We start from the raw sequence: 26,166 nt of genomic DNA on the forward strand, positions 1-26,166 counted from the left end.
AGTGATGAGGGATCTCTGCCAACTTTCTTGCTCTTAGGGAATAGATCTGTAATGCAAAAACAAATAAGAGACTGATGTTTGAAAAACTCCTTAGTAATTTTATCTTCATAGTGTAAACATAACAGATATTTGACACTGTGAGCATGTTTATGTGGACTCTCATTTTTGTGATATTATTTTTACGCATTCACAACATATCATTCTTTCAAATTACCTAGGTTGTTCTGAGATTGAACTTCCTAAATGACACTGTCTACTCTAAAATGACTCCACCTTTCCTTTCTTTGCTCTCTTCTTACTACTTAGATAGGAATTATCTTTGCAGACACATCAGCAAGAAATGCTTCTAGATACAGATTGTATTCTTGTGAGAATTTTGTTGGTATCTAATTTGAGAGAAGGAGTTTTGAATAAGTGGGAACTTGTTGCATTTATGTGAATGTATGGATTTATTTTGAGTGACGCTCTCAAATCTTTAAATGTTTAAAGATTACATACTTCTTAGAATTTTTTTTAAACAATTGACGTATATATTATTAATATGACAGAAACAATTTTCAGAGAAACAAAAGAAAAATCTGAAGAATTCTTACTGTTTTGAATAATGGTAATGAAAAGTAGTGTGAAATTCTGAAGTGAAAATATGTAAATATTTCTTTTATATAGTATACTATTTTTGGAGAATGGGAGTATGGTTTTTATTTTCATTTGTAATCTATTTAGTACTTTTTCTTTACAGACAAAGTGTAGACTATTAATAGTACTGTGATATACTCTGCCTTTGTTGCACTCCTGTAATTGATGATAAAATTATGGGCCATCTAGAGTACAGAAAACAAAATAAAAATTATATTCTTGGTGTGAATCTTCAAAAATACTAACTACTTTCTCAAATCTTGTTAAATTCAGAACTTGTAAACACTCTTAGCTTATAAATATTCAACAGATTTTAAGCCTCTTCTTTATTAAATCCTATTCTGCTTTTCAAAAATAACCCCATAGACTTAGAACATGAAAACATATGGCAGTCTTCTGTCAGTATATTCTTCTATTTATTGTTACAGGACTATTTTAAATTGCATCAAGATGGGTTACCTGACAAATTCCTTTTATGAAGGCCTTAATTCTGCATCTTCATACACAAGTTTGGAAGGCTATGCTAGTTCATAATTACACAGTATGTACAGTTTGGGTCCCTGACAGCTTTATCTGTATCACAGAATCATGGAATGTTTTGGGTTGGAAATGACTCATAAAAGTCATCTACTCTGGCCTCCCTGCAGGGTGGGGACATCTTCAGCTTGATTGTCTGTATATGAAAGTCTATACCTGCATATGTGTACCATGCTTACTTGAGTATTTCCCTTCTTCCACTATCACAGCTTCCAACACACTGCATTGACAAATGGCCTGATCTGGGGTAGACTAAATGATTGTGAAAAAAAATATACAAATTATGTGTAGTTCAACACACAACCCTTGCTTGGAGGTGCAGACAAGGCTAAAAAGAGGTGCTTTGAGCAAATGCATGCATTCAAAGGTGACTGCTCTGTTTCAGAAAACTTGGACAAGAACAGACAGTATGGCACATAAGTGACAGTAAACCAGTCTTTAATTACTGTGCAGCCCTCTCTCAGCCAAGTATTATCTTGGCCTGAGGCAGGGAGTGCATGCACTCCTACATCGAAAAAATGTAGGAAACCTGTACTGGAGGGTTAAATGCTTTGTACAGAAACAAGTACAGGAGATAGAAGAAAGGGAAACAGGTGAAATAAAACTGCCAGGAGGGTAAGGTTCATAAGACACAGGTTAGCCTTCTCATACTGACAGAGATATTAAGTGTCCCAAACCCACATTTTTCAAAATCAACCTGTTCATAGCTGCTGCACAAGGAACAGCCCAAGCTGAGCCCATGCACAGGCTTACATGGTAAGTACTGAGCAAAGCAGGTATTTCTGCAGACAGATTTCAGATCCAGATGACAAAGCAAAGGAGAAACCTTTGGCAGCAAACACTTCCATGACCTGCAATGCCACTAACATGGGCTGTGCTGTTCTTTGGCATGTGGGATTCCTGGAAATCTGTCTCTATCTCACACATTACTACTCCCTGTCCACCTGTGATGTATTGGGAGTCTCATTACTCACTCAGGGAGGATGGATGGGCATGATTTAGGAAGCTGAACAGCCTTCAGGAACAATGTATTTCCCATTTACAGGAAAGTATTGTTTTGTAGCCTTGCTAAACATACATCACTACACCACAGGGAGTAGTATGGCCTAAGGACTGAATCAAGGGACAAATTATCTTCACCTAAATTCAGGAGTTAGAAATTAACAACCAGTAAGCTGTCAACTCATATAATACCCATAGGTAGTCACTGTACACGACATAGGAAACAGAAATATGTGTTTGTCCTAGAAGTCCTGGCCATAACATCACATTTCAAGGACAGTCTTAGATGTCTTAGTCATTATGTGTGTCAGCCTGTCTCTTTACCCAACAGAGGCTAATCTCACCCTGGTAAACATCTGAGATCTAATTCTGTACAGAAATGGTAGCAGCTTCTAATGCAGTCCACTATAGAATTTCCAGTTATGCTAATCTCATCATACTTTGTGGTTTCAAAGTTTGTGGATGTCTGCTACATTCATTTTCTCTTCCATGAAAATGTGACTCACCTACTATCTGGTGTGTCACTCTTCATCCTTCCATCTCTCCTGCATAGATTTAGCATCAGGCCTGCTTCATCTCTTGAGCCTGCACATTTCTCCTTCTGTTTCCCTACTGAACTGAATGGTTCCTGTGCCTACATGTTGTTTATTATGCTATTGTTTTTACAATTCCCCATGTTATAGCCTAGGTCCTACATCAAATTCCACAACTGATGTCACTAATTTTCTACTGTGCCCAGAGCTTGATAGCATTTATATCAAGAATACTTCCCTTCTTGTGTCTACAATTTAACCAAAGATTATCAGTCATCTCTGGCCTCCTCTATGCATCTGGATTTCTCTTCTCAGCCATTAGCAGGTGCTGCCCTCATGTACTCAAACAAAGGCTTCTTTGAATAAAATTACATTGATTTTCTCCAAAAAATTCCTCTGTTTTTTCCTAATCTTGATGCTCTGTGACCGCTGTGACATGTCAGTGGATGTCACTATTCCATTTCCCTGCTGATGCCTTACTTAAGGAATGTCACTGATCAGACACAGAAACAGCCAGTTCTTGGGGGAATCTCAGTCAACACCAGCTCCTGGAATTACCCCAGTGTCAGAGGGCCACGTTACTCCTGGGGCAGATGGAATTAAAAAAAAAAAAAAATTGAGATGCACAGATGCATTCACAAACCCACAATAGCCCATGCTAAATCTTTAATCTCCTCCGGATGTAAAACTATGGAAATAGAAATCAAGCCTTGTGCCTTCATGAATTCAGTAGCAACCATGCAGGGATTAGAAATGTGACCTTCATGCATATGGTCCAGAAATAATTGATGCAATCATTGGTAGAAATATAATGAAACTAACCCATTTGATGTATCTGGCACTGGTGTGTTTGTGGGTGGTCATTTACAAACACTGCAGCATATTTGTCTACCAAAAAAATATCCCTTTCCATGTTTTAACTAAATCAGAAAGATTGGGAAAGAGGGTTTTTTGTTTCCACTAAACACATCTGTCTGCTCATCTATAAACACTCATGCAGAAATTTCCAGTCATTCAAGTCTCCAGGGTGTTTGAAAATGTCTGAAGTCTCTTTAAAGAGCAGATTAGCATGTATCCTAAAAGTTAGACTGTAATACTATTTAACTGCTCTATTTTTCCATTATGGGCCTGTCAGCAGGAATATGTTGCCCTATAGTACATGACAAGTGAAAACGCTAGTAACATTGTTTTTCATAGACAGAAAAAATACCAAAGAAGCAATTTCTTAGCTAAAATGTCACCTGTTAGATGTATGGGGCTCACTATATTTTTGTTGCCCTGGTAACGAATGGTGTAAAATGACTCCTTTGCATAGCTCCATCAGAATGATTGCATCCTGGTTTTCCCATCATTTTACAAGAGGCTGTTTTCATTCTCCCTTCCTGACCATATTAAGTGTAAAGAGATTGAATTACTGTGCTGTACACTCTCCATCCAATGTGGATTTAAGAGTTGATATTGATGTACTGAGAACCACGTTCTTCTTCAAGAAAAAAAGCTACAAATTATAATGAATTTGACTTTTATGTATCGACCGCTCCAGTAGTGAAGTAGTGTTTCTGTACCCAGGGGATAGACATGGCATGATCAGCATTTTTCACTTGAATGAATCCAATTGATAAAGCAATATATTCAGTGTCACTTTGCTTGATCTCCAGGTTTAACAATAGTCATGCTAAAAGTAGATACATTACTCCATAAATTTCACTCATAAAAAATGTGCTAGCCATTGCTTTATACAGCTGCACTCTTTCCAACTTTTCACTGAGCAGGGCAGAAAAAGACAAACAGAAGTATTGTGCCAAAAGCATGTAAGTGTGGGCAAGTGTCTGACAAGTATTGGTAGTACTCACGTATTTGCAGCTAAAATGCAGCACAGCACAGTGAGGTGGGTGGTGATTAGCTTGTCTCTTAGCACATGTGCACCTTGAGACCAAATGCCATTCTCACACTGACACTGCCCTGCTGGGCAACTGCAGAAGTAACCAGGGAGTCATTACTTAAATAATAAGGGTACAACAGGAACATTTGGAGTGCTTCTGAAGGTTACAGTACCTAACTTTTTGGTTATAGAAAAAAATATTCATCTCACTATAATACAAATATGATATCACCACGCATTCTCTGGAAGGAAATGGTATGCCATTCATCCATGTTACAGAGTATTAAAGGCACAAAGAAGATGAACAGTTGTGTAAGTTTTTATAATTAAACATAAGCTATGGAATACATAATTAAAATTGTAATGATGAAAATGTGTGTTAAATATTTTTTCTATAGTGCAAGAAATATCTTTAAAAAACCCCTATGTGTGTAATTGAATTTTTTAATGCAGAATACATCTTCTCTGAAAGTAGTATTTCCTTTGGAATTACAATCCAAAAAAAAGATGAAGGGGAAAGAGGTGAATGTTCAGTGCATGTGTAAAAGTTGCTTGCAACATTAAAGTAGTGTGAAATTGAGATGATCTGTTTTCAGCTAGTTTATTGTGGTCATCTGGGGTTCAATTCAGAGAGAAATTATTTGAAATGTATATTTTAAGGTGCCCAGTTGTTCCTTTAAGTTTTGAAATGCTTATCCTAAGTTCTAGAAAGTAAGGAGAAGAATACAGGATTTGATATAAATGATTTCTTATTTAAGATGTATCTAATAATGTAAGTTGCAGATATCTAACCTTGAACTTTATTGGCAGTCTTTTAACTTAGTTGTTCCACACCTTGGCTTGTGTAATTAGTGAAGTCATCTATTCACTCTCAGTGAGTATCTAAACTCTGTTTAGACAACAAATCTCACAGTGGGGAGAAAATAAATCACTCAGTTTGACCTGAACTGGGATTCACCAATACTCTATGGATGCTTTAGGAAGTGAGGACCTGGACCTCAATTGTTTCTCCAGCTCCAGCTTTTCTTGCTGTTGCTGCTTGTGATGGCTTTGCTTGGTCACCTACCAGATGCAGCATAGCTGAGCTAAAATGCTCATGTAGAAAGGTGGTAAGAATGGATTTGTTGGTTTGTTTAAAGGTTCCCTAAATGACATGAGATTTCACACAATTTTCTATAGACAGTTTGTAAATCTCCTTTGTACCATGACAGTTCCTTTAAAATTAGCTGAACTTTGTTAATTTGCAGTTTCTTCTGCCTTCTGAATCACTGACTTCCTTTGCCATATTTTCCCATCACTTTTTGTGATCTGTGAGTGGATCATACACAGCATGTGTTGGCACACCTCAGATATATTTGGCAAGGATAAAATCTCTGCTCAAAGAGAGTATGAGTACATGACAAGCAGCAGACATCACTTCCTGGTGAAGGCAAATGGGTTACCAGAGCAGGGCTAGCAGTCAGATCTGCATAGTGCCTGTGGAGCTGAACCCACTGTCTGCCTATGTGATTGATTGCTATCAGCTCATGAAGCAGACACTCAAATGCTCAGGAAATTTCAGATGAAGGACAGATGAAGATTCCCATTTGCTTAGCAAAACTGCAATAGTAGTAGTAGTAGTAGTAGTAGTAGTAGTAGCAGTAGTAGTAGTAGTAGTAGTAGTAGTAGTAGTAACAATAATTAGCATTAGTAAAAACTAGCTTCCTAAGAAATAACAATGACATAATGTCTAGCTTTTGAACTGCTGACAGCATGCACACTGTTACCCTAAAAAAAGCCGTATTTGATATAAAGTACTGTTTTGTTTTGTTTTGTTTTGTTTTTTACTGTGATGTAACGATGGCATAGAGGATAATCTTCTCCCTTTGGGGGAACCAGTATAAAGGCTTTTTCATTTTGTGCTCAGTCACTGAAACCATTCCTCATCCATATTTTAAGGAAGGTGAAGTCTGCCACGCATTACTGCCCTGTAAAAATATTTCCTTTGCAGGATTACGGCAGCAGGAGGAACTAACAAGCATGGAAAGCCCTTTCTGGAGTGCGTCACACCTAGTGGGCTTGGGCAGTCAGCTGAGAAATTTCAGGGTGGCCGGGAGTTTGGGAGATAGTGCACATATCAAGGAAAGAAATGTGAATGGTTGGAAAAGCAAAAAGAGTGGAGTCATGGCAGCAAAAAATAATCTGTTCTAACCTCCCTCACCTTTGAGATGTTGCTGCTGTTGCTCTCCTGGCTAAAAGAGGCTTCTTCCCTGCCTTCTCAGCAGTATTATGAAGGCAATGATTAATGTTTTGGATTCATGAACACACTATACTTAGATCAAACTGTACTGCTGCCCTCTCCAGAAGCAAAGAGGCTGACAGCTTCCTTTATGCACTTCCGGGTTAAATTTCTGATTATCATTTTTCCTGAGCTGGTTGAAGAGAAAGAGATGGGGAGAGGCATGGACCAGAGAAAGATTTTTTCCAAAGTAATTGGACCACCTGCTTACAATCATCCCTGACCTCTGAATAAATGGAGGATTCTACTTTGCTGTGCTTACACGGTCCTTCAATACTCGCAAGCATAAATAAGTCTCATTTATTTAAAAAAAGGTAAATTCCTCTGTAAGGATAATTAAATGGTGATGAGAAACCCTACCATAATAAAAGCTCTCAATGGAAAATGAACTTTGCCTCCCTTATGTACGTATGTGTGTGTCTGAGTGTGTGCGAGATAATTCACCCTACAAACACATTGGCAAATGTAATATTTCTTCACCTCTATTCACTGCAATGCTTTGCAGTAAGGTGGTACAATTGTCTTTCTGAAACCTCTCTTCCACCCTTGTTCCCCCTGGAAGGTAATTTTAAAATCTCTTTTGACAGTGCTAACTGATCTTATTATAAATCATCCAGCGCACATACACATGCACACACACACACACACACACGCAGAGACACACACGGGCACAGCACCTAATCAGGATGTTGCTGGCTAATTTAGGCCCACTGATTTGATATAACTGGGTAGAGTTTTATTATACCCTGTGATTGTAAATATGTCTGCTCTTATTCACAGCCTGGGGAGGCTGGAGGGCCATTACATCTTAATTGAGTAATTTCTTTTTAAATCTCCACAGGCCAGGTTGCTGTTTCCGCAGTGACCAATCCAGGTCATTGATCTCAGTCTCTGCCTGGCTCCAGAAAATTCTGCTAATATGTCTCACACCTATTTCTGCCGTTTTGGTTTTTAAGAGTCCTAAAAGGCCACAACTGGTTTTTTTTTTGTGGTTTTTTTTTTTTTTTTAATACATAATGAGAAGAGCAACCTTGAAGAAGATAACACATTCATGTTTAGATAGACAAAGCTTGCAACTATACCTTGTGGGGCCAAGGGATGGAATGGACTGACCTGTTTGGTGGAGAAATCAATCAAGACTATATATCTATGATGGAAAGTGATTGGAGTGATCTTCATGTATTCTCTCATCCAGACCTTGAGTGGAAACTGAATTCAGCTTTCTATGTGTAAGGACAATAATTTTGGACTTTCATTCCTCTAAAGTAGCAACATTACCTTTAGAGAGATATATTAAAAAAAAAAATCTTAAAATTCTAATTATGTACATGTTACATGCATCCAAGCACAGGTATGTATAAGTTTTCATATATATATATATATATGTATATATGTGTGTAAATATATATATTTATTTTCCTCTATTTTTTGATGTATTTAAGAATTATTTACCCAGAAAATTTTAGAATTATTTACCTAGAGAAGAACAGAAAAGCCAAGGATTTATCACAGTTTTTATGTCTAAGGTCACTGCTACAGAAAATGTTCGACTGATATTTATAGGCTGAACACCAGTCCCGTTGAATAATTTTTTGCTCCAAGTATGTGTGGGTAATGTTAGAAAAGCTACTGATGAACTCTATAGTATTCTTTTAATTCATATACTTCTAGATTAAACTTATGCCAGTTTAAGGGCAGACACTGGGGCTTGCTCAAATAGAGGTTCTTTTGTAGTCTCACTCCAATTTCAGCTGGAAAAGGAAATGTTTTCCTCCAAAGCACAGGCATCACAGCTTTCACTTCAGACTAAAAAGCTAAAGAGCAAGAGGCAGGAGTAATCTGACCAACATCACTCCCTAATGTGGTGCCTCAGATGGCAAGAGGCATACCTGTGTGTCTGGAGAGGGGAAAACACCATGAATTGATTTTTTGGACAAAAAGTCACACCTGTCCAGCTGATACCTGTTTCTACAGCTAAAATTCTTTACCTTTTTTTAATGTTGATTTAACAAAAAAAAAAAAAAAAAAAAAAAAAAAAAGGGCAACACCCCTACCCCAACAACCTCAAATATATGGTTTCTTACTATTTTAGATTATGTGACAAAATCTAGCCTTTTGAATGCTTTCAGGCTGCATGGTAACACTGCCAAAAGATAAGCAGGAGAGCACATGCACTGTTTTTGTAAGAAAAAAGACCAGGGAGTAGGAAATCATGGGGTGTGATTCCCACAACCTCTGAATCTGCTCAGGTTTTTTTTTTTTTTTTTGGTTTTTTTTTTTTTTTTTCTTTAAAAAGAGGCAGCAATCAGTGCTGATTGAAATACCTTTGAATGCAGTTATAATGAAATTCCATTTCTCGTCCATGTCAGAGTTGCAGCCATTGTTGGTAATGGTCTCCTTCAGAGCAATACAGTCATTGCTGCCTTGTGCGGTACCATGTGAAGCAGAGGCAGGCAATCCCCGACTATAATTTAACAAGAAGAGTTTACTGTAGAGTTTTACCCAGGGCTCATCTCTCTGCTTTCTGGATCTGTCCTGAGAAAAGAATAAACTGTGCATATTCTGTGGGCACAAAGAAGAAGACCTGATAAAGTACATTTTTATTTCCAAACTGGCAATTTGGGTAATTTTAATTTCCTGTGCAGGTCCCTGTGGTGGTATTGTGTACATATAATGATCCTTTGTTTGAGATATTGATTATGCTGGACTGTAACTTGGTTTGTGACAGGCCAGTTCAAACCTACTTTAGTTTGACATGATATAACACAGCCCTGTGGATGAATCAGAAAAACTGCTGTTTTAAAAGAACCCTGAGTGAGAAGCACACACACTACTCTAATAACTTAAAATAATTTCTTTGCATTCAGTCTTGTTATTGACACCACAGACAGTAACAGTTGATTTTTGTTGTTATTTGAAATGACGCAGAAATTAAGGACCTTTCCTTATTTAGTTCCAGTTTAAGGATTATTACTTTCCAGTAGCGTTTCTTATTTTCCCACATGAGTAAACACAAAAGAGGTTTGGTGACAGATAGTGAAAGAGTTTATCTGGCTCTAATGTTTTTAGTACTGATAATATGTAGTGCTTCCTGCATCAGTTCCAAGATCCAGTCCTCTCTGTTAATTTTAGAAGCAGGTTTATGTGATGCAGCGATCTTTCATCTCCCTCTAATTCCAGTTCCTAAAGAATAAAAATATCCTGAAAAACAGATTTCTTTTCCTAGTAGTTTTTCTCAGCGTGGAATGCATTTCAGCCTTGTAAAACATTCTTCGCAATCTTCCTCTTTGCTTCAAAATGTGGGTCTTTGATGGACTCTGATAGCACTGGTGCACCCCACTCACTGTCAGAAACTTGGAACCCTTAGTGGACTCCTTTCAATCCAGATGAGCTGCAGCATAAGTGCAGATGATGGAAAAACTTGTGATTTTGCAAAATTCAACATCTATGTTTCAACCATAGGATACTACATGAAACAAATAAGATTTTACCAGTCATTGATCCCTGAATTCTTTGCCTGCTAGAATGGACTAAAAAAGTTGGATTCTATTAAGGCTATTGCAGTTTGTAAGTAATTCTAAGTTGGATGGAAGCAGTAACACCATCTAACTTTAGGCAGCTATGGGGTGGGTGCCCTCTGCCCAGAGAGTCATCATTGTGCAGTGAGTGGGAAGAAAGAGGAATGCATTTGAGTCCATCTCGATTTAGTGAAGGCTTAAATTGGTCAGAAATACTGCTCCTTATATGTATCACATTCTCCATGGGTACTGCAAAAGGTGTGTACACACTTTGTACAGCCTGGTGTACACACACACATTTTGCGAACATCTAGAGTTACTGAGATGAATCCACCAAGGTTTTTGCTGCATGGTTCCAGCTAAAATCAACAGAAGTGATACAGCAAAAACTTACCTTGAAAATGTCTAGCTCTAAGAGCTGTCAGAGTGAACTAGAAGAAGGAGAAAACATTTTCATAGCATTAGTGTCCTCTCTAAAATATTGGAAACCTTTAAAAGCCATCACACAGAGCAATAAATGCCAAATAAGAACCCTTGTACTGCCATATGAATATTTTAAAATAGTGCTTCTAGAGGATGATTTGACTGTACAAGTTTAAGTAATTCTTAGGGAAAAGCCAAGCAAATGAAGAGTTTCCTGACTAACTTCAGAAAATTGCTTGTCAAAAGTTTTATATTGCAGTGATATTTTAGTTTCATTTTGAGTAGAAGGGGAAGCATGTCTTTAAATTGTGCACAATAGGGAATGTGTAGTGAAATGCCTGTGCATTTCAGTAACCACATTTTGGGAGAGATCTCCCTTGTGAGACAATGTCCTGCTTGAGAAACGCAAAACAAGAACTGATGCCTGGACCTGAGGTAATTTCAAACGCCCCAAATTATATATTTCTAGTAGTGAGTGTGATTTTTGTTTTTGCCAAAACACAATTTATGCTTTGGTTAGACAAAAATGATATACTCATGTATAGATAACAAGATGATGTTTTGAAATATGTGATATAGGATGAGGTGATTTGGGATGATCTAGTGGATCCTTCTGGCTGTGTTTCCTCAGAGACCTAATACTAACTATAGGGGCACAACAAGAAAAATTTGACTTCTTTCGTTGACCTCCTGTCATCTCTGCACACAGTGTCTTACAAGACAGCATCTCCACATTTTACAATACAGTATTTATCATCTGATTCTGCTCCCAAGGCAGAACAGCAGTTTTAAGTGGGTGACATTTATTTTCCATGTTCTTCCTTCAAGGATGCTGCCACATATTAGCAAGATAGCCCTATTTGACAGTCTTGCCAAATTGCCTGTTTTAAGTTGACTTTCACAATACTGAATCGGAGCTTCCAGAAGCAGTGCATTGTCTCTCAGCATGCACCATTTCCTGAGACAATAAGCAAAAAAGTTTAGGACATTAGTGCATAGAAACCTATTGGCTGCTCCCCAATATGATGACTCAGATCCTTGTACCTTGCAGTGTTCAGCTCCTAGATTGTTTTCAAACATAAGTGATCCAGAATTCAGGTGCCGAGGGTCAATTTCCTACAAAAGAAAAGAGAATAATGGAGCTGCATAATGGTGCATTGCATTTGAATTATTTATGCTAGATGAGGAAAATAGCAGTTGGAGTTTATCTCCTCATTTAAAAAGACAATAAGTTTCTGTAGTTCATTTACCGATGAAAAAATCACAGAGGCACGACAGCCATGAAAATGTGGGACTCTCTTTACCTGCTGCTCTTAGGCTCGAACAGAGAGATCATAAGAACAACACTGAGAGATAGAATGGAGTAACAGCAGTGGAAAGTGAGAAATTCTTAGAGACATGTTGATTAATTTTCTGGTCCAGCAGTGTTAAGTCTTTGAAGACTTCTTCCTCAGTTTGTATATTTGAAAGAGGTGCACAGAGGTATTTGATTTATACTTGGCCTTAATGAAGATCAGACCATACTTTTCCACAAAAATCAAGAAATGAGGAAAAGCCTGTGAGGTATATTTTCTGGAGTAAAATCTTTCACCAAGACAGCCAGATTTGTGTTTGCATAACATGTAAGATTCATACTTAATGTATTGTCAAAAGAAGAAGATGTAACTATAAAGAATTTTTTCTTCTGTAATGACTTTGTGTCTTTTTTTTCCTCAGTTCTTCACATGCAGAAAATAGTGTCCATACGTACCTTTTCCCTGATACCTTCTTGAAACTGCTCAAGGCTGAAAAGGAAATCACAGTTCCCTATTTCTCATGGAGTCTTTCCATGACTCCAGCCCAATAAAAACATTGCAGGAAGGTGTGTGCTAGGTGTCACAGTTCTGGCTGTTTAGGTTGCCAGGAGTTCACTCTCTGTTTCTATAGGGTCCCTCACTGTGCAGATCTAAAGATGCAATCTGGCCTTGAATCTTTAGCTAGTCAGAATACAATTCTTCAAATTAATTGATCTCATTTCCTGCCAGGCTTCTGGGCTTATTAGCCAATGTGATGCCAGCTGTAGTTCCTTAAGTGCACCAGAAACAAAGGGCTATTATTTCTGGCTAAATTCCAGCAGGCTCATTACCTTCTGCTTCTTTTAAAATTCCCTCTGCAATTATACTACATAAGATTTTATTTATTTATTTTTCATTCTTTATACTGCTTTTTGTATAGCTGTGCTCTGTGCATTATCTTCCATGCCAGAAGAGGCTGCATTTAAACAACAAAGAAAGTAATGTCTCAGAATACAGTAATCTGACATATTGTGGGTTTAATAATTTTTAATTTTACCATTAATATTATCCAGGATTATTATCATTTATGTACAATCAGGTCTGCCCTGCATTTTGGATTGCTTAAATAAAAGGTGCTGTATAAATTTCATGAGATGCAAAAGGTGATTTTGGAGGTGGATGTATAAGATGTCTAGAAAAGTAAGACTTTCAGATCAGAGTTGCAGGCTATTTCTTAGTTGACAAATTAACTTCTTTGACATGGGTTGGTGGTAAGCACAGCCCGTTCCAAGAGAAAATTTCTCTCCTTTGCAACATATGAATTCATTTTCCCCTATTAAAAGACATTTTAAAGCAGAATATTATATAATTCCTGAATTAGATTTTACAGAAAGCAAGGCACACCAAGAGTTATAAGATTGCTTCAGGCATGACGGATGATGCTTTGTATGACATTATTTTCTCGAGATTTGTGGATTATGTACAGGCACATGATGCAATCTATTATTGAACTAACCTGTGTGAAAGAGTTTGTTACAAGGCTAGTATGGTAATGAGTATAATCTAGGAGTTTGCTGGGGAAAAAGCAAAAAACAAACCAAACATGGGCGTAGAAATATATTCGCTGTATTTCTAGCGACTGGAAAATGAAAGAGGGAGGGTAGGAATCCTCGGTAAACGAGGTTTTAAGATGAGCGATGCTCCCCGAGGCTCCCGTGCCGGGGCCGGCTGGCCGCAGCCGGGGAGGCAGCAGAGGGCAGTGCGGAGCTGAGGCTGAGCCGCAGCCGCAGCCCTGGCACTGAATCTTACTCCTTATTAAATAAATTCATAGGGCTAATTTAGCCTCTGAGGAAATTAAACTGCTAATTACATGTATATAAACCACCGAAAATGGGCCCGGGTTTTTTGCATCCATACGGAAAAAAAGAGAAAAATCAAAATTGCCTAGCTTTGTCTCTCATATTTAAAATATGATGGTTTTGGTAACGGAGAATGTAGATGACTTTGAGGAGATTTTGTTAGGGTTTTATGCATGTGCTTGCCTGTGTACGTGTACTGTGTCTCTATCTGTGTGTGTGTGTGTGTGTGTGTGTGTGTGTGTGTGTGTGTGTGTGCCTGCATGCATGTGTTTATAAGATTGTGTGTCTGTAAGAGAGGGTAATCTAACCATTTCCACAGTCCATCTCCTGCTGAGTAAACAATAGTTCTTTTTTTCTCATTCATTTATCCAAGCCAATGTCTTTATAAATGCTGGATAATATGCCCTTGGGTAACATAAGGGCAAAGCTCTAATTGAATCAGGTCAAGACTCCACACATTATCTCTGATAGCACTTTTAAAATGTAGCTTCCTCTGTCAGATCATCTGCCTCTGAATCACTGTATTGGAGATAATTCTAACATTAAGATATTAGTATTGCAGAGCTTATAAATATACAGTTGCAAGAATTATTGGCTGGTGATGTCAAGCTTTCTCTGAACTGTTAATAATCCTGATAGTTTTTAAAAACCATCTAAGGAAGATCAATGGATGCCTTATGACTTAGAAATGCATGTAATCCATAAAGAAGGATAAACATCTAGTGTTTTGGATCACTTGAAACACTTCAGTATCATGAAATGCCTGTTCTCTTCACATGTCTGTACCTTTAAAACATTTGAGATCAGAGCCAAAAGCACAGTCCAAAGGAACAAACCAGGTATTTTTACTCCATGCCAGGATTTAGCAGCCTGCATGGCTAAAAGATTAGACATTAAAACATAACTGGGCATTCACCCTTGCATCACTGTCATAAAACTTGTCTGATTGACACCAGCTTCCAAAAAAAATTATTTGGGAATAACCTGTCCTTACAGTGACAAAGGGCTTCTGGCACTAAAGTTCTCACTTTCCTGTATGTACCCATTAATAGCTCTGACAGTTTCATGCCTGGAAAGATCTCTGATATGTGTACATGCAGAACTGAAGAACACTAAGGATGTTCAAAAGCATGGAAACACATTGTGTTTTGGTACACTGACTGGGGCATTCCCAGGACATCCCACCTCATGTAATGCAGTCATATTGCAAAAAAAGACATGAATTGCACCAGCACTGTAAGATTGTCAGGGCTATCTCTTAGGTGAAAAGATTAACATACAGGACTCTTTTTCTCTCAAGATGAGAATTTTTGTCATCTGAGAAGGCAAAAACCTGATGTATGCCCAGATTGAATGCTGGAGGATATATCTCACTTTACATATATTTTTCAGTTTGTTCTTCTAAGTCTTTTAAAGGTTTCTTGAAAAGATAATAATGATCCATTTTACTTATCCATCAAGAGCTTTGAACTGAAGGCTTTTTTCCTGAGTATATAGTTAGAGCATTAAGGGCAGTATGGGTAGAACAGCCAATCAGAGTAATGAGTCTCCACTGCTTGAGAAATCCAGATTAATCTAAATCAAATACTTTCCACTATGGCAATTTTAACTAATTCCCTCATGAAAGTATAAGAGATATATGAAACCCCTACAGTCAGCATAAACCTCCTGGTAGGGCTAGACAGGTAATACCTTTTAAGCTTGTTAATGTCGTATCCTGCTGGTTCCTACAACTGACTCAAAGAATAGCTGTGTACTTCTCAACCTGTCATTACGGAGGAAAGCAACTTCAGCACGGAGAAGGAAAGGGTGATGCTGTATTTTGTATGTCATGGCTTCATAATGCTAGTATGGCTGGATCTCTCTGGACTGATGTAATTAATGCCTTTCTTAGTTTTCTCAACGTGTTTGTAAAATGTAGACAGAAATATTCAGGGTTGAAATTCTTTCAAAAGGAGAGGCTTATTTATTTATTCATCTGTCAGTTAAACATTAGTGTTGAACCCACAAGACTGTGGGTGTATTCACAAAGGGGACCATAGGCACAGCAGACTCAGGTGTAACAGGTGCTGCATATGAAAAAGATATGAAACGCTACCACGCAAGATGGGCTAGTTTAGCTCCAGTTCCTTCTATTTTTGATGCAGCTGCAATTTCTATTTGTCGGTTTAACTCCTTTGCAGTACCAAAACCCATGGTTTGGCATTGTTTTTACAAACACAGTGTTTTATGAGCTCTGTACCCCGAAGTGTCAGCAATTGTGCAACAGTAACAGCAGAGCTATACTGATTTACATAATCTGAGAATCTGTCTTTTTCTCCTCTGAGGTTCCTCTGATCAGTGTTAAATGAAGATTAACACACTGAAAAGTCTTTGCAAATCTGAACATAATAAATGAGAGAACAGGAGGGAGAAAAGGTTAAGAAATATATTCAGAGCCACTCAGGAAAATGCAGAGTGTGAATTTCCCTATTTGTAATTTTCTCTGTTCTAGAAAAAAAGAGTCAGACTATCTTTCCAGAATAAAAACGAAGCACAGGGCATCGTACAAGTGTGGAAAGGGTGGCTTTCACTGAAGTAGAAATTTCATCTATTTCCCTTCTGATTGTCAGTCACTTCCCGAGTTTGACTCCAGTCCTGCCACAATAGAACAACTCCCAGGTGGCAGTGGTCCTTCTGATGCTGCCACTGAACCCCTTCTGCAATAAGAGCTGTTGGGATAATATATAAAGCCATGAAGAAAGTGCAAAAATGGTGCTCACATTTATTGCTTTTATTTTAATACAGGAAAATTTCATAGCAAGAACTGAAATATTTACTCCTATTAGCAATTAATGTTGTCCCCAGGTTCCCTAGTTATGGGGAGGTGGGTTGTGTTCATTTTGTTTCCTCAGGTGCTTTTTTCAGGGTTTTTTGGATTCAGAGGTAATTGAAGAGCATTATTGAATTGTTGTTTTTCTTACTGCTTTTGTGTAGACACAATATCTCATGCTCTGAAAAAACTCTTCTACAGACATTTTGATAATAATAGGACAGACCTCTTGTGCTAAAAAAAAAGGTGTTATCAGGCACCTAGCAATTTAGCACACTAAACTTTCAGATACTGGCTACTGTCTCAGAGTTCTTGCAGAAGAGAGTACTTAGCCATCAAATTATTTTGATGAGATTATTTTGTCTCTATCAATCAGCTTGGTTCTTGCAAATGTGTAAAACAAACAGCTCTTTACTCATGGTGGCCATGACTAGACAGTATATACAGTCCGAATAATTTTAACCTGTGGATATATATACATATATATATATTCCAGTTCTAGTATGAACTTGTGCCTTTTCTTCCCCCTTATTGAGGGAAAAATAATTCATAAATCCCTGTGAACAAATAAGTTCTATTTAAATACTACATGTGCACCACGAGTTTCCCCTTTTTGCCTTACAATGTGTCCAAGGCGTAATTTGCATAAAATGTAGCCATGTAGTAATTTAGAAACTAGGTAAAATCTAGAAACAAGCTGCTTTTCTTGGACAACAAAAATATCAATTACATAGGAAAAGAAGGGTATAGATGACTGGGTACTGAAAATATTCATAGTAGTATTTCTCAGTTACTTCCCTAGATAACTGTGTTCTTTGATAAATTCCTTGGACTCAGCATATTCATTTCGGTAACTATCATGAGTTCTGGTCTCAGAGGTCATCCAAGAGAGACTTAATTCTTTCACCCAGCCTTTGGGTCACATTCTGCTGTGAAATAATGTGAAGACCCATCAGGAAAAATTCCTCCTCTCAGCACCCTGGCAGTCCTGCCCTGCTTTAGCCCAGAAAGAGTTGATTCAGATGGAGATTCTGTGTGAACTTCAGACACCTCACCTACACCCTGGTATCAACCTCCTTTGTTTCTCTCAGGCTAAATGAAGTGAACTATTATTTAGGAGCCCATAACGCCTCAGAAATGGTCCATTCATTAGAAGACAGAAATATGCTCTTCCAAACAGCTATGGGCAAATCACTATGCTGCAGAGAAGGATAGGGACAAATTCACGTGCACTTCATTTCAGTAAGAAAGGCAGTGAGAAAAATAAGGTGAATTGAAGTGGAAAAGATAATTTAATAGAAGAGGATATCTTCTTCTACATGTCAGACAATATTGCAGGGTAAAGGAAAAAAAGGCCGTACAAATATATTTGGTTATGTCTTTTTATGTAGGTACTGCTTATTTATGCCATTAGAGTTCAAGTAACTGCTAATGGAGAAAACTAGCTGAGGGGACTGGTTCTTTGCAGAGGCTACAGAAAATAATGCATATAAGGTGTGTTGCTGGAGAAAATATTTTCCATTTTTTAATCACAGAAATCTGGATAAATCAAATGAATGTAGACAACCTAAAAGGCTACTGAAAATAATAGTTTAATAGAAGTATTTCAGGACATATGTCAGCAATCTTTGGAAACATCTAAACATAAGGACAACATCTCCTTATACAACTGATATATTGCAAACAGTTCTGCCAAAATGATTTTACAAGTTACTAAAGAAAGTTGTATTGCTTGTAACAATAGACTTACAATAAATTTTTTTGGAAACAGCGTATTCCTAGGGTATCTGTAACAGTAATTATTGCTTTACTTTCATCAGCTACCCCTATTTGTAACATTACATACAAAGGAGATATGGGTTTATTCCTGGGTTCTCTCTGAATTCTTCAGACAGTGTAGAAACTTCTCTCTTGGGATATGTGTCCTCAGATTACCCAAACTGTATGACAACTCTGAAGCTCAGATTTTGACATTAACACCATATGAAACAGACTGTAAAATTCAAGTCTTTTAGAGTAAATATAGGTCTTCAATGAAGTAAGCCTTTTTCCCCTTCTATCTCTTACATCTGTAATAATCTACTTCATACTCAAGATTAGGTCTTTGCCAATTGGAAAACCTAAAACGAAGGTTTTCTTTTCTTTTTGTATCTGGTAAAACTCCCAAAGATTTTTGGGTCTATTATTTTTCTGAGGTTTTATTAGGCCAAAGAGGATGGGGTACTGATGACCTGGAAATTCATTGTTCATCAGACTCCCAATGTGAAATCTCCATCTCACTCTGTTGGAGTTGCTAAGATAATTCCTAAGGATTGTTCCTGACTGGTGAACCCCAGGCAGACATGCAGATACTGTAACATTATTATTTTTATTTTCTAAGACAAAACCTTTTTCTTTAACTGTGGCTTTTTCAACTTGCCCCATTTCTTATCTGTCTGCACAGTTACCTACTATGCAGATGAAAAGTAGAGTTTTGTCCTTAGTTTTTAAATTACAGAAAATTTGTAGCTAATTTTTTATTGCCAGAGTTGTGGCCCAGAGAAATTGATCACTTTTGCCAAAGTTACAAGAGAAAGGTTTGCCAAAACCAGAAGCATAAATGACAGCTCTTCAGCTTAGCTCAACATCTCAACCACAAAGCAGTAGCTGCTGCCTCATATAGAGCCTGTTAAATAGCTTTAATTAATTGCTGCAGTAGTTCCCAGTTTATCAAAAGCAATAAATAAATAAATAAATAAATAAATAAATAAATAATTAAATGTGAATGTACATTTCCTGAGTGATTGAAATTCCATCTTTCAGTCTCAGTGGGTAAATATGATGCACATCATCTTACTGTGAGAAATGTTATCAGGCATGATTGATTAGATAATAGGTGGGTTTCATTTTAATATCAGTGACAATGGACGGAGAGTAGAAGAAGAGAATGGTACAGTATATCAGGCATTTAACAAAGACAGCCTGAAAATCAATAATAATCCTTCACTGGTGGCTCAAATTTTCAGACAAGTTAAGCAGATGAATGGCCCATAATGTCACTCAGTAGTATTAGTCTGTTCAGAGGCTCACTCTTCCAGTAAATGAGAATTGTTGATTAAGAATCCATTCTAGGGATGCCCACAAACATATTAAGTAGTTCTCATCTTCCCAGTGGAGTGAAAGCATTCATCCTATTCTTTTTTTTTTTTTTTTAGCCTTTATCCAACACAGCTGATCTCTCAACACACCCTGCTTTGTCTTTCTAATCTCCGTGAGTTACCCAGTGTGATGTTCTGCAGGCCATGTCCCACTGTTCTCATGTGGCCATCAGTGTACACAGGAGGACTTCTCTAGCACAGTCATCCTCACATCACAGAGGTAGCAGCTCTGAGACACTCTTTAAGGTACATTGGTGGTCTCTGTGATAGCATCTTACGTTACTGAACGAAATTCTTACCTATAAGTCCTACAAAACCGAGTGGAGTGGCTGAGGCACCTGAAGGTGGTGCTGCCATTCAGCAGGGCCTTGTTAAGTTGGAGCATTGGGTGGAGGGTCCATAAGGGCAGGTGCCAGGTCCTGCAGCTGGGGAGGAACAGCCCCAAGTGCCAGCACAGGCTGGGGCTGACCTCCTGCAGAGCAGCTCTGTGGAAAAGGACCTGGGGCTCCTGGTGGATCACAAGCTGTCCAGGAGCCATCAGTGTCCCAGTGGCCAGGAGGGCCAATGTCAACCTGGGGTGCATTGGCAAGAGTGTGGCCAGCAGGACGAGGGAGGTGATCCTCCCCCTCTGCTCAGCCCTAGTGAGGCCACACCTGGAGTGCCGTGTCCAGTTCTGGGCTCCTCAGGACAAGGGAGACAAGGAGCTACTGGAGAGGGTCCAGTGGAGGACCACAAGGATCATCAGGGGTCTGGAGCTTCTCTCTCATGAGGAGAGACTCCAGGAACTGGGATTGTTTGGTCTGGAGAAGAGAAGACTGAGAGGGGATCTCACCAATACATGGAAATATCTCAAAGGTGGGTGGCAGGAGGATGGTGCCAGACTCTTTTCAGTGGTGCCCAGAAACAAGAGAAGGAGCAATGGCCATAAACTGAAACACAGGAAGTTTCACCTCATCAAGAGGAAGAATTTCTTTACACTGTGGGTGGCAGAGCACTGGAACAGCTGCCTGGGGATGTTGTGGACTCTTCCTACCTGGAGACATTTAAAATCCCTCTGCATGTGTTCCTGTGTCACCTGCTCTCTCACCTTGGTATATGGGTTGGACTGGATGATCTGCAGAGGTCCTTTCCAACCCTAATAATACTGTGAAATTCTGAGATCCACTGAGAATTGGAAAAGAAAGAACCGGGCAGCAGGGCCAAGGGGAGGTGGGGAAAGAATTAAGAAAAAAGAAAAAAAACAGATGGCTAGCAAGCCCAAAATATAAAACTTCCAGAGTAATTGGAGCAATTATATTGCATCAAAAATGAGCCTTGACAAAAACATGTTTAAACTGAAAATGTGTACTTCACTTGACTACCACAGTACATTTGGAAATTGTAAATAAAATGGCATGTGAAAAATGGAAATTAACCAACACAGGTTGTGGGAAATAGTTTCCTTATCATGGGAAGTTTCAAAACAAAATGAAGTTATTTAAAAACAATATTTGTTTTATAAGTTGCACTAAAAAAAAATGAGAAAACAGAAACTCAAATTATTTTCTTTCAAATGGAATATATGTGCCTTATTACTAGGGGAAACATCTGTCTTAAATTTAAATTGAAAATATCAGCCACCTAATCTGTCTTTCTTTTTTAAAATAATTATTCCAGGTGCTTGCCTTTTTTAAGGAGGATTTTTTTTTGTAGTATTCTTTATAAATTGGAATGTGAACTTAGTTGCACTTCACAGAGGGAATTGCCAAATATTGATCAGCCTTATCTATTATGAGCAAGTTCCTCACCAAGGTTCATGTTATCCTGGAATTGTGTGAGCCATGAGCATTTTACAAGATGAAATCCACTCTTGAAGAGATCATTAAGTCCTTAGTCTCTCATGGGTTTATAAACCATGCGTGTTTTCATTAGCTGCATATAGTCCTTTTGATTTCGGTTGGATTGCTTGCATAAATGAAGTTATACAGACCTGTGAATTTTTGAAGATCAGAGCCACTGGGGAAAAGATGCAGCATATAAAATGCAACAGGAAATTTAAAATGAGGTGGAGGTGAGGATGTCATGCAATGACAATAGATGGTTATGTGCTCTAGTAGGTTGCAAGTTTCGTTTTTCCTCCAGTACATAAGTAGCCATAGACGATTTCATTCCTGACAGTCTGATTGTTATCATTCAGGGACTGACTGAATACAGTGGGCATCCTCCAGGGCAGGTTCTTAAGAGCTCCTGAATATGTGAAGGATAAAACTCTGTAAAAATAGTTAAAGAGACAGAAGAACAAAGTATTATTTTGATACTGTGAACTGAAGTGAAAGTAGGCATTGGTTAATGTAATTTGGATTGTTTCATATTTAATTAACTAAGAGGTGATTGAAAAATTCTGCCTGAAGTAAAATAGTACTGGGTATTCAAAATCTCAAGTACTGTGAGTGCTTGTAGCATGTCTTAATCTTTCTAAAATTAGAAAAAAAAATATACTTTTTTTCCTGACAATGGTAGTTATTGATCCCACTTCATTTTGAATTTTCCTATTGTGCACAATTGCTTGGCCACCTCCAATGTCAGTTTGCCAGTTTCTCTTGTGATTTATCAATAGCAGTTCCCAGCCAGAAGGTTATTATAGTTCAAGTGGAATTAATGTGGCAAAGGAAGTCTATGGGCTCAATGAACAGAAAGATAGGATTGAATTATTACCCAGGAGATGGTGGTTCTCACCCCCTCGCAATGAATTCAGAATCAAGCTGCTCTGACAGCCAAAGGCCAGATTAGTGCTACCTCTATTTTTGCTATCAGCTCTAAACCTTTCACAAACAATACATTCATTATTACTGACTCAGGGGGAAAACAAAAAAGAGGCTTCAGCTGTTCATTGACCTGACCTCATTGTGTATAGAACAGGGTAGGAAAAATACACTTACAATGGCAGTATATTAAAAAGTAAGTGTGCTGAAAGAAGTGTTGAAACAAGTCAGGTGTTTAGTGAACTGTCAGATTATAATTTTTTAGCTATATTGAGAAGGAGGGAGTAAAATCCAGGCTGGTCATTACAAGACTTTTTAAATAAACACACCGTTTTGACATGGGTCAAGCTCTAGCAAATGAGAATTCTAACTGGAAGCACAATCAGCTGTGGTTTAACTCACCATAATAATGGTTACAAGTGATTTCCAAATTTGAAATGTGATAAATAATTAGGGCTGGTTTTCTGATAAGAACTAAACAACACATATTAAATGAAGACATGAAACTACAGAACAAAAGATCAGCAGTTTTTGGCTTTTGAAAATTGCATGGGATCCAGTGCTCTTAATAGGTTTAAACAGGGGATTTGCTGACATGGGACAAGCTGTATTCTCACCTCTCTTTTTGGTGGGGTAATTTGCCAGAGAACCTGTATGCCTGCCTTTGCTGTGTTTTATAGAGCAATGGGTCTTCTTGTCAGCACATCAGCAACATCTTGCACCTGTGTCTCTGTGGGAATCAGCTCCACAGAATGCAGGGAAATTGAGAGGTAGGAGGTGTTACTCATATTGTAGGTACGGGTAGTTTGATTTCTACCCAGCTCCTGCAATGTGGTCAAACACTGTACTTGGCAAAGGTAGTACATACCATAACTTTTTAGGCTCTGTGCATGCTGACTGGCTTACAAAATGGAAAAAGAAAAATTTTGCCGGTGCTTCATTCTTTGCCTCTTTCTCAGTTCAGATGCCAATTTTCAGGACATCTGTAGGAACATAAGTGTCTTCAGACTCAATCTTGTTATCAGATTCAATCGTATTTGACAGAAGGGTATAAAAATTGTTAGGAGAGGGCACCTAGGCAGCAGGACAGAGACGACAACTGAAAAATGTGGAATCCTAAAGGATAACACAATGCCTGATGTAAGTATACATGAATTTTCAGGTAAAATAAGAATGAAAGCAAAGACGTAAACTAACAGGTTGATGAGGAGCACCATGGTGTGTCTTTTTCTTTGGAAAATAATGAATTGATGATGTAGTGTGAGAAATTCTATAACAACCAACCCACCTCTTTTTTTGTTGCCTGTGATGGCAGCACGAATCACAAGACACATCATGATGAGATATAAGACTTCTTATTTACACAATCCTTGCAAGAAGTGCTGTATCAGAGTAAAATGGGATTATTGGATTAAGACTAATTAGTCTGTGATATAAAAACAAAAAGAGGTGTAGATGCATAGCAGCTTTTCTAATGTCCTGATTCAGATAAATGTTACTTGCAGTGGCAGTAAATTAATTATTATAGAAAAATTTAGATTACACACTTTAGGAATTGCACATCTCATAAGCAGAACACTGTCTTTTTTCTAAACAAGGACTAAAAAAATAAGTCTAAGGTAGTGCAAGACTTTTAACTCACTGTTCTCATAGTGATTAATTCATCATAACTGCATTTCTTCTACCAAAGTTCCCCAGCTGACATGCTGTTCACTAAATTCAGAAATGTCTTGTTTTGTAATTCTTGTAATTCATGTACAAGCCTCTCCTCAACTCAAATATTTTCTGATTGTATTGGAAGTTATCACATGCTACAGACTGTATATATATATACACAGGTATTTTTCTCCTTTTTGATTAACAGATTATTTGATTTAATTACGGATGGAGATAAAGTTGTGTGAGGTTTTGTCATTCTGGTTAGGATGGCTTTTTTCTCCTACTACCATTAATTGGACTAATTCTAGACATGATTATGGTAATTTTGTTATATTCATCCGTATGCATATTCATCTGACTGAGCATTGGAATGGGCTGCTCAGGGAGGTGGTGCGGTCACTGTCCCTGGAAGTGTGGAGAGACTGGATGCGGCACTCAGTGCCATGGTCTGGTTGAGAAGGTGGTGTTTAGTCATAGGTTGGACTTGATGATCTTAGAGGTCTTTTCCATATTAATTGACTGTGTGATTCTGTGATTCTATATTTTAAGATGCTTTCTTGGCTTTGCTTAGGGTTAAATTTTTTAAAATATGTATTTTCATTTTGGAATGCTTTATCTTTCTTGGACATCTGAAATGCTAAGGACTGTGTTTTCTCTATTAGAATTCAATAGAAGATCTTAACCAAGTTTCTAATGCTTTGAAAAACAGTTGCTCCTTGTTTTTATTGCTTTCTTAAAGCAACTGATTGGTTATGTTCTGTTTACCTTTTGTTAAGGTCTTCAGCTCTTGCTTGGCTTAATACCTCCTACAGATATGATCATAGTTTGCCAGTTGTTACAGAAAAAACTATTCAGCTTAGAATAACACAGGTCTGTTGCTGGGTGCAAATCCCAGTTCAACAAGCAATTATTCATTAATTGATGGGAAAAATACTGGGACAGGTCCTGAAATGTCTTATGTTTTACTTGTATACAAACAGGGAGAAAAAAGAGGTATTATTTACACTTATGTTTTGACTCTTCAGAAAATAATATCTCATGCAGCTGAAAACAGCCACTATTGTAGTTTAGGAATTGTTGTGTCCAATTTAGTACTCCCACAGAAAGAACACACACTGCAGCCCCGCTCCTGCTGTAGCCACAAAGGACAAAGATCACAGGTTGGGATTAGAACAATTTACTGGAAACAGCAATGAGATATGAAAATGAACAGTAACAGCAACAATATTAATAACAAAAGGTGTAAGAAGAGGAATGATTCCCACAGAAAAAACACACAATAATAGATAGTGGCTCCTTCCATTTTTTCAACAGAAGGAACTCCTTCTTGCTGGAAAAGACTGCCTCCTCCCTGCACCCTGGCAATGACAAGAGGTCGTATAAAATAACCTCTGTGTCTTAGCCATGCCCCCTCCTGGCTACTTGAAAAAATAACCCTTTCCAGGCCAGAATCAAGACAGCCACATTCTGTGAGGGTTCACATGCCCAATGTCTTTCCCCAGACTCCCCTCCCCCCGCCCCCCCCACCTTTCCTCCTAAAATAGATAATATTTGGAGCTTCCCATAAAATCATTATTTCAGACGTGAAATCATCAAGAGTTACAAGACAGTTGCCAAAATTGCAAAAAAATGTAAAAATTGTGGAAATGTAAAATGAGTGAAATTTCCATGCTCTATCATCTACAGCTTTAACTTGTAGACAGACAAAATACTTTTCCTATTCACACAGATCGGTCCATTCTGACGTCTGAATAAAAGGCGGAGTTAACCCCACCTCTGTCTTGTATTTACAAATGAATTCTTCTGGCAGTGTTCATAAAACATGGTAAATTCAAAAGAAGATCTATGCTTAACTCCTGCAATATGAATTTTGAG

Source organism: Onychostruthus taczanowskii, unplaced genomic scaffold (assembly GCF_017590055.1).
Source record: "Onychostruthus taczanowskii isolate IOZ18803 unplaced genomic scaffold, ASM1759005v1 scaffold129, whole genome shotgun sequence".
Classification (NCBI taxonomy): Eukaryota; Metazoa; Chordata; class Aves; order Passeriformes; family Passeridae; genus Onychostruthus; species Onychostruthus taczanowskii.